Here is a 10000-nt window from a genome sequence, read left to right on the forward strand (position 1 = left end):
ACATCTATGTTATCGCATGGAATATTTTTTTATTTTTTTTTTATTTAACCAGATAAAACATTGAGATAAAATCTCATTTTCAATGCTGACCTGGCCAAGAAGGCAGCAACGTTACACATAACACATAACACAAACATATAAAATACAGAGAACATAACAAAGAAAACAAAAGACGAAAAAGCAGTCACTACATTGTGCACATTAGGACAATAAAAAAAAGTACACTACTTGTTACTGCAAGAGCAGCTGGTGGTGAGGACTTCAGACAACTTCAATTTAAAACATGAAATAGAGACAAGTGCCCTCAGTTTAAGGCGTGATTGAAGGTCATTCCAAGACCAAGGACCATAATAAGAAAGACTCCTTTTTCCAGCCTCAGTCCGTACAGTAGGTACCTGGAACCGTATCCAGGCACTGGATCTGAGGTTGTAAGAGTCACAAACTGGGGCAAATCTGATACATATCTAGAGTGGAAGCTTACCTAAAATGGCTTTATACATTAATAAAAACCAGTGCTGCATCCTACGCATAGTAAGTGAGGACCATCCAGTTAGGCTATACATTGTGCAATGATGAGTCCTATAGGGTGCATTTGATATATAACGCAGTGCAGCATGGTAAAGTGGGTCAAGTTTGGCCAAAACAGTGGGACAGGCAAATCTATAAATGGTATCACCGTAGTCCAGCTGGGACAGGAATAAGCCAGAGACCAACCTTTTACGGGATGAAATTGAAAAACAACATTTAAATCTGAAAAGGAAGCCAAGAGTGAATTTCAATTTCTTTGTTAAAACTTCAATATGGTGTTTAAAGTTCAGATTACTGTCCAACCAAAAGCCCAGATATTTGTAGGTATCAACAAACTCAACAGAAACGCCATCAAGGGTGTCAATGGAGAGGCAAGAGGAGGACGCTGACTTGGGAGCAAAAAGCATTGCTTTGGTTTTCTTACTGTTCAATAGCAGTTTAGAATCAAGAAGCGCATGCTGCAGCGTGATAAAATCTGATTTTAAATTGGAAACGGCCATATCCAGAGAAGGAGCACACGAGTATACAATAGTGTCATCAGCATACATATGATAGGTAGAAAATTGCATCTGATTACAAATATTGTTTACATATAATAAAAAGAGCAAGGGCCCAAAGATAGAGCCCTGTGGAACTCCCTTCTCCAAGGTGACAGGGTCAGAGACAGTACTACCCAACCTGACGCATTGAGTACGGTCGGTTAGATAACTCTGAAACCAGCAAATGGCATTGTGACCGAAACGAGACACCAACATAACATTAGACATAATGTGGTGATCTACAGTGTCAAATGCTTTGGCTAGGTCAATAAACAATGCAACACAAACTGATTTCTTATCCAAAGCAGCCTTAATATCGTCTAAGACTTTCAGACTGGCAGTCACAGTACTGTGCTTTGATCTGAATCCAGATTGCATAGGGTTAAGGATGTTGTGTGAATTTAAAAAAAGTTTTAGCTGAGTAGAAACAAGGGACTCAAGAATCTTTGATAACACAGAAAGATTTGAGATAGGACGATAGTTATTCAACTCCGTGGGATCACCAGCTTTCAAGAGGGGCGATACCAGAGCTTGCTTCCACACAGCTGGCAGTGTGTGAGTGGACAGGGAGAGATTAAAAATATCAGTTACTGGTTGTGCTATCATCTGAGCTGCAATTTTTAAAAAGAACGGGTCGAGGCCGTCAGGCCCGGCAGACTTTTTAGGATCAATCGAGTGCAAACCCTGTAAGACTTCAGAGACCGAGAAATAAGCGAAATCAAAAACAGGGGAGTTCAACTCTTGACTATGGCTGTGAGTACGACCATTTAGAGAGTCATGACTTTGCTCATCAAAAATGTGACCAGCCTTTTTGAAGTGAGCATTAAAGGCATTAGACATACCATCTGAATCTGAAATAAAAGAATCACTGACCTTCAGTTTTTGTGGGAAACTAGAAACCTTCTTGTTCTGAAGTGATTTAATTGTTTTCCAGAATTTGGAATGGTCATTAAAACAATCAGTGGTTAAGCTCAGATAGTAATCAGCTTTAGCTTTTTTAATAAGGGCAGAACATTTATTTCTGAGGACACGAAAAAGAAGCCAGTCATCACTAGTGTTAGACTTTCTAGCTAAGGACCATTGCTTATTTCGATCATGAATGAGATCAGATAGTTCTCTAGTAAACCATGGAGTGTTCCTATTCTTAACTCTGAATTTTCTAAGGGGGGCATGTCTATTAATAATCGATAAAAAGTGATCAATAAAAAATTGGACGGCAACATCAACAGATGGAATTAACGCTGTGAAGTGCCATTTAACCTCCGCCAGATCGTTTAGGAAAGCCTGCTCAGAGAAGTGTTTGAAGCAGCGCCTGAGCACAATAAGGCCCTTGGCTTTGGGCAACTTAGTGCTCCTAACGCAAGCGATAGTGCAATGGTCACTGATATCATTAGGAAAAACACCAACAGACACATACTTATGAGCTGCATTTGTTAGAATGACATCTATAAGGGTATCGTTATTGGGTTTGGCAGGGTTTATTCTAGTGGGACTATCAATAAGCTGAGTTAAGTTCAAAGAATCACAAACCTGCTTAAACTGTGAAGATTTATCACTTAACCAGTCCCAATTTAAATCACCCAATAAAATGATTTCAGAAGAAAACTTAGACAACAATTCAGTAAGGCTAGTAGTTGCATCCATGATGGCCGATGGAGGCCTATAACAGCCAATAACAGTGAGAGGAGCATTTGCTATAGTTATTTGGACTGCTAGCAACTCAAATTGCCTTGGAATTGAAATTGAGTGAAGGACAGAGCACTGTAGTTTCTCAGCAGTGTATATTGCAACACCACCAGCTCTGCCCTTACGATCAGCTCTGAATACATTATATCCATCAATCTGAATAACAGTGTCAGTGACAGAGGGTTTTAACCAGGTTTCAGAAACTACAAACAATATCAGGCTTAGCAACTAAAAACCAGGTCTTGAAAACATCTAATTTGGGCACTAGGCTTCTAGCATTAACATGCAGAAAGCCCAATCCTTGCCTACAGCTAAACTCATTTGGAGTTGGCAAATGATGCAAGGAAGCAGAGAAACACTCAGGACCAGGGTTAATGTTAACGTTACCAGAGAGTAATAGCAGTAACAATATTAACAGTCTGGAAGATGATTTTTTCACATGTGCTCTGGACGCGTCACTCCTCAGAGGGGCGGGGCTGCTCCGATCCTTCGATATTAGCGAGTCCAGAGTCAAAAGGGCATACGGGAGTGCGCATTTCGTGCCATGAAACGTCAGCTTTTGGTAAAAACTATCCGATGGAGTCAGCGCTCCAGAGGTTCCATCCACCATCCGAATGTCCGAAGTGAACATCATATACCATGATGTTTCTCCTAAACCTTTCAGGAATGTAGATTTTATTTTGGATATTTCTCTACAAAGTATACATTGGCGTTGTTTGTCATATTTGGTGCAAATAATTTGGCCCCAGTGGCCTAATGGACAAGGCACTGGCCTCCTAAGCCAGGGATTGTGGGTTCGAGTCCCATCTGGGGTGATTGCTTTGTATAACTGTGATGAAGGGTTTAATGCGTTTCACATTGTCAATGGTTTGAACTCACAACCTTCATGAAAAATGGCCTTCTGCAAGAGGACACGTTCTCCCATAGGCATGTCTATTGTATTGCCGGGTTTTTACCATGATGTTTCTCCTAGACTTTTGACATATGTAGTTTTTATTTGGGATATTTTTCTACAAAGTATACATTGTCCTTTTTCTCATATTTGGATCAGATATCTTTGCCCCAGTGGCCTAATGGACAAGGCACTGGCCTCCTAAGCCAGGGATTGTGGGTTCGAGTCCCATCTGGGGTGATTGCTTTGTATAACTGTGATGCAGGGGTTTAATACGTGCCAGCTACTCAGAGGTTTTAAAGCACACCCTTCAGTTAAAGTGACCTTGTGCAAGAGGATACATTCTCCAATAGGAACATCTATGTTATCGCATGGAATATACCATGATGTTTCTCCTAAACCTTTCAGGAATGTAGATTTTATTTCGGATATTTCTCTACACAGTATACATCGTCGTTTTTTGTCATATTTGGTGCAAATATTTTTGCCCCAGTGGCCTAATGGACAAGGCACTGGCCTCCTAAGCCAGGGATTGTGGGTTCGAGTCCCATCTGGGGTGATTGCTTTGTATAACTGTGATGCAGGGGTTTAATAAGTGCCAGCTACTCAGAGGTTTTAAAGCACACCCTTCAGTTAAAGTGACCTTGTGCAAGAGGATACATTCTCCAATAGGAACATCTATGTTATCGCATGGAATATTTTTTTATTTTTTTTTTATTTAACCTTTATTTAACCAGATAAAAACATTGAGATAAAATCTCATTTTCAATGCTGACCTGGCCAAGAAGGCAGCAACGTTACACATAACACATAACACAAACATATAAAATACAGAGAACATAACAAAGAAACAAAAGACGAAAAAGCAGTCACTACATTGTGCACATTAGGACAATAAAAAAAAGTACACTACTTGTTACTGCAAGAGCAGCTGGTGGTGAGGACTTCAGACAACTTCAATTTAAAACATGAAATAGAGACAAGTGCCCTCAGTTTAAGGCGTGATTGAAGGTCATTCCAAGACCAAGGACCATAATAAGAAAGACTCCTTTTTCCAGCCTCAGTCCGTACAGTAGGTACCTGGAACCGTATCCAGGCACTGGATCTGAGGTTGTAAGAGTCACAAACTGGGGCAAATCTGACACATATGTAGAGTGGAAGCTTACCTAAAATGGCTTTATACATTAATAAAAACCAGTGCTGCATCCTACGCATAGTAAGTGAGGACCATCCAGTTAGGCTATACATTGTGCAATGATGAGTCCTATAGGGTGCATTTGATATATAAAGCAGTGCAGCATGGTAAAGTGGGTCAAGTTTGGCCAAAACAGTGGGACAGGCAAATCTATAAATGGTATCACCGTAGTCCAGCTGGGACAGGAATAAGCCAGAGACCAACCTTTTACGGGATGAAATTGAAAAACAACATTTAAATCTGAAAAGGAAGCCAAGAGTGAATTTCAATTTCTTTGTTAAAACTTCAATATGGTGTTTAAAGTTCAGATTACTGTCCAACCAAAAGCCCAGATATTTGTAGGTATCAACAAACTCAACAGAAACGCCATCAAGGGTGTCAATGGAGAGGCAAGAGGAGGACGCTGACTTGGGAGCAAAAAGCATTGCTTTGGTTTTCTTACTGTTCAATAGCAGTTTAGAATCAAGAAGCGCATGCTGCAGCGTGATAAAATCTGATTTTAAATTGGAAACGGCCATATCCAGAGAAGGAGCACACGAGTATACAATAGTGTCATCAGCATACATATGATAGGTAGAAAATTGCATCTGATTACAAATATTGTTTACATATAATAAAAAGAGCAAGGGCCCCAAGATAAAGCCCTGTGGAACTCCCTTCTCCAAGGTGACAGGGTCAGAGACAGTACTACCCAACCTGACGCATTGAGTACGGTCGGTTAGATAACTCTGAAACCAGCAAATGGCATTGTGACCGAAACGAGATACCAACATAACATTAGACATAATGTGGTGATCTACAGTGTCAAATGCTTTGGCTGGGTCAATAAACAATGCAACACAAACTGATTTCTTATCCAAAGCAGCCTTAATATCGTCTAAGACTTTCAGACTGGCAGTCACAGTACTGTGCTTTGATCTGAATCCAGATTGCATAGGGTTAAGGATGTTGTGTGAATTTAAAAAAAGTTTTAGCTGAGTAGAAACAAGGGACTCAAGAATCTTTGATAACACAGAAAGATTTGAGATAGGACGATAGTTATTCAACTCCGTGGGATCACCAGCTTTCAAGAGGGGCGATACCAGAGCTTGCTTCCACACAGCTGGCAGTGTGTGAGTGGACAGGGAGAGATTAAAAATATCAGTTACTGGTTGTGCTATCATCTGAGCTGCAATTTTTAAAAAGAACGGGTCGAGGCCGTCAGGCCCGGCAGACTTTTTAGGATCAATCGAGTGCAAACCCTGTAAGACTTCAGAGACCGAGAAATAAGCGAAATCAAAAACAGGGGAGTTCAACTCTTGACTATGGCTGTGAGTACGACCATTTAGAGAGTCATGACTTTGCTCATCAAAAATGTGACCAGCCTTTTTGAAGTGAGCATTAAAGGCATTAGACATATCATCTGAATCTGAAATAAAAGAATCACTGACCTTCAGTTTTTGTGGGAAACTAGAAACCTTCTTGTTCTGAAGTGATTTAATTGTTTTCCAGAATTTGGAATGGTCATTAAAACAATCAGTGGTTAAGCTCAGATAGTAATCAGCTTTAGCTTTTTTAATAAGGGCAGAACATTTATTTCTGAGGACACGAAAAAGAAGCCAGTCATCACTAGTGTTAGACTTTCTAGCTAAGGACCATTGCTTATTTCGATCATGAATGAGATCAGATAGTTCTCTAGTAAACCATGGAGTGTTCCTATTCTTAACTCTGAATTTTGTAAGGGGGGCATGTCTATTAATAATCAATAAAAAGTGATCAATAAAAAATTGGACGGCAACATCAACAGATGGAATTAACGCTGTGAAGTGCCATTTAACCTCCGCCAGATCGTTTAGGAAAGCCTGCTCAGAGAAGTGTTTGAAGCAGCGCCTGAGCACAATAAGGCCCTTGGCTTTGGGCAACTTAGTGCTCCTAACGCAAGCGATAGTGCAATGGTCACTGATATCATTAGGAAAAACACCAACAGACACATACTTATGAGCTGCATTTGTTAGAATGACATCTATAAGGGTATCGTTATTGGGTTTGGCAGGGTTTATTCTAGTGGGACTATCAATAAGCTGAGTTAAGTTCAAAGAATCACAAACCTGCTTAAACTGTGAAGATTTATCACTTAACCAGTCCCAATTTAAATCACCCAATAAAATGATTTCAGAAGAAAACTTAGACAACAATTCAGTAAGGCTAGTAGTTGCATACATGATGGCCGATGGAGGCCTATAACAGCCAATAACAGTGAGAGGAGCATTTGCTATAGTTATTTGGACTGCTAGCAACTCAAATTGCCTTGGAATTGAAATTGAGTGAAGGACAGAGCACTGTAGTTTCTCAGCAGTGTATATTGCAACACCACCAGCTCTGCCCTTACGATCAGCTCTGAATACATTATATCCATCAATCTGAATAACAGTGTCAGTGACAGAGGGTTTTAACCAGGTTTCAGAAACTACAACAATATCAGGCTTAGCAACTAAAAACCAGGTCTTGAAAACATCTAATTTGGGCACTAGGCTTCTAGCATTAACATGCAGAAAGCCCAATCCTTGCCTACAGCTAAACTCATTCGGAGTTGGCAAATGATGCAAGGAAGCAGAGAAACACTCAGGACCAGGGTTAATGTTAACGTTACCAGAGAGTAATAGCAGTAACAATATTAACAGTCTGGAAGATGATTTTTTCACATGTGCTCTGGACGCGTCACTCCTCAGAGGGGCGGGGCTGCTCCGATCCTTCGATATTAGCGAGTCCAGAGTCAAAAGGGCATACGGGAGTGCGCATTTCGTGCCATGAAACGTCAGCTTTTGGTAAAAACTATCCGATGGAGTCAGCGCTCCAGAGGTTCCACCATCCGAATGTCCGAAGTGAACATCATATACCATGATGTTTCTCCTAAACCTTTCAGGAATGTAGATTTTATTTTGGATATTTCTCTACAAAGTATACATTGGCGTTGTTTGTCATATTTGGTGCAAATATTTTGGCCCCAGTGGCCAAATGGACAAGGCACTGGCCTCCTAAGCCAGGGATTGTGGGTTCGAGTCCCATCTGGGGTGATTGCTTTGTATAACTGTGATGAAGGGTTTAATGCGTTTCACATTGTCAATGGTTTGAACTCACAACCTTCATGAAAAATGGCCTTCTGCAAGAGGACACGTTCTCCCATAGGCATGTCTATTGTGTTGCCAGGTTTTTACCATGATGTTTCTCCTAAACTTTTCACGAATGTAGATTTTATTTTGGATATTTTTCTACAAAGTATACATTGGCGTTGTTTGTCATATTTGGTGCAAATAATTTGGCCCCAGTGGCCTAATGGACAAGGCACTGGCCTCCTAAGCCAGGGATTGTGGGTTCGAGTCCCATCTGGGGTGATTGCTTTGTATAACTGTGATGAAGGGTTTAATGCGTTTCACCTTGTCAATGGTTTGAACTCACAACCTTCATGAAAAGTGGCCTTCTGCAAGAGGACACGTTCTCCCATAGGCATGTCTATGGTATTTCAGGGATTTTAGCATGATGTTTCTCCTAAACCTTTCAGGAATGTAGATTTTATTTCGGATATTTCTCTACACAGTACACATCGTCGTTTTTTGTCATATTTGGTGAAAAGAGCTTTGCCCCAGTGGCCTAATGGACAAGGCACTGGCCTCCTAAGCCAGGGATTGTGGGTTCGAGTCCCATCTGGGGTGATTGCTTTGTATAACTGTGATGAAGGGTTTAATGCGTTTCACATTGTCAATGGTTTGAACTCACAACCTTCATGAAAAATGGCCTTCTGCAAGAGGACACGTTCTCCCATAGGCATGTCTATTGTATTGCCGGGTTTTTACCATGATGTTTCTCCTAGACTTTTGACATATGTAGTTTTTATTTGGGATATTTTTCTACAAAGTATACATTGTCCTTTTTCTCATATTTGGATCAGATATCTTTGCCCCAGTGGCCTAATGGACAAGGCACTGGCCTCCTAAGCCAGGGATTGTGGGTTCGAGTCCCATCTGGGGTGATTGCTTTGTATAACTGTGATGCAGGGGTTTAATAAGTGCCAGCTACTCAGAGGTTTTAAAGCACACCCTTCAGTTAAAGTGACCTTGTGCAAGAGGATACATTCTCCAATAGGAACATCTATGTTATCGCATGGAATATACCATGATGTTTCTCCTAAACCTTTCAGGAATGTAGATTTTATTTCGGATATTTCTCTACACAGTATACATCGTCGTTTTTCGTCATATTTGGTGCAAATAATTTGGCCCCAGTGGCCTAATGGACAAGGCACTGGCCTCCTAAGCCAGGGATTGTGGGTTCGAGTCCCATCTGGGGTGATTGCTTTGTATAACTGTGATGAAGGGTTTAATGCGTTTCACATTGTCAATGGTTTGAACTCACAACCTTCATGAAAAATGGCCTTCTGCAAGAGGACACGTTCTCCCATAGGCATGTCTATTGTATTGCCGGGTTTTTACCATGATGTTTCTCCTAGACTTTTGACATATGTAGTTTTTATTTGGGATATTTTTCTACAAAGTATACATTGTCCTTTTTCTCATATTTGGATCAGATATCTTTGCCCCAGTGGCCTAATGGACAAGGCACTGGCCTCCTAAGCCAGGGATTGTGGGTTCGAGTCCCATCTGGGGTGATTGCTTTGTATAACTGTGATGCAGGGGTTTAATAAGTGCCAGCTACTCAGAGGTTTTAAAGCACACCCTTCAGTTAAAGTGACCTTGTGCAAGAGGATACATTCAACAATAGGAACATCTATGTTATCGCATGGAATATACCATGATGTTTCTCCTAAACCTTTCAGGAATGTAGATTTTATTTCTGATATTTCTCTACACAGTATACATCGTCGTTTTTCGTCATATTTGGTGCAAATAATTTGGCCCCAGTGGCCTAATGGACAAGGCACTGGGCTCCTAAGCCAGGGATTGTGGGTTTGAGTCCCATCTCGGGTGATTGCTTTGTATAACTGTGATGAAGGGTTTAATGCGTTTCACCTTGTCAATGGTTTGAACTCACAACCTTCATGAAAAGTGGCCTTCTGCAAGAGGACACGTTCTCCCATAGGCATGTCTATGGTATTTCAGGGATTTTACCATGATGTTTCTCCTAAACCTTTCAGGAATGTAGATTTTATTTGGGATATTTTTCTAC

At 40.8% G+C, this 10000-nt stretch overlaps 9 non-coding genes across 9 annotated transcripts; all 9 read left to right on the forward strand.

The window, feature by feature from the left end:
* Positions 1 to 3495: 3495 nt before the first annotated feature.
* On the forward strand, positions 3496 to 3568 carry trnar-ccu. The gene has a single exon. It is a non-coding gene; the product is annotated as a tRNA-Arg (tRNA).
* A 244-nt stretch (positions 3569 to 3812) lies between these two features.
* On the forward strand, positions 3813 to 3885 carry trnar-ccu. Its single transcript has one exon. It is a non-coding gene; the product is annotated as a tRNA-Arg (tRNA).
* A 246-nt stretch (positions 3886 to 4131) lies between these two features.
* trnar-ccu lies at positions 4132 to 4204 on the forward strand. Its single transcript has one exon. It is a non-coding gene; the product is annotated as a tRNA-Arg (tRNA).
* A 3616-nt stretch (positions 4205 to 7820) lies between these two features.
* Positions 7821 to 7893, forward strand: trnar-ccu. The gene has a single exon. It is a non-coding gene; the product is annotated as a tRNA-Arg (tRNA).
* Positions 7894 to 8138: 245 nt separating this feature from the next.
* On the forward strand, positions 8139 to 8211 carry trnar-ccu. Its single transcript has one exon. It is a non-coding gene; the product is annotated as a tRNA-Arg (tRNA).
* A 245-nt stretch (positions 8212 to 8456) lies between these two features.
* Positions 8457 to 8529, forward strand: trnar-ccu. Its single transcript has one exon. It is a non-coding gene; the product is annotated as a tRNA-Arg (tRNA).
* A 244-nt stretch (positions 8530 to 8773) lies between these two features.
* Positions 8774 to 8846, forward strand: trnar-ccu. Its single transcript has one exon. It is a non-coding gene; the product is annotated as a tRNA-Arg (tRNA).
* Positions 8847 to 9092: 246 nt separating this feature from the next.
* On the forward strand, positions 9093 to 9165 carry trnar-ccu. The gene has a single exon. It is a non-coding gene; the product is annotated as a tRNA-Arg (tRNA).
* Positions 9166 to 9409: 244 nt separating this feature from the next.
* Positions 9410 to 9482, forward strand: trnar-ccu. The gene has a single exon. It is a non-coding gene; the product is annotated as a tRNA-Arg (tRNA).
* Positions 9483 to 10000: the final 518 nt, after the last annotated feature.

This window comes from Trematomus bernacchii, unplaced genomic scaffold, assembly GCF_902827165.1.
Source record: "Trematomus bernacchii unplaced genomic scaffold, fTreBer1.1, whole genome shotgun sequence".
NCBI lineage: Eukaryota > Metazoa > Chordata > Actinopteri > Perciformes > Nototheniidae > Trematomus > Trematomus bernacchii.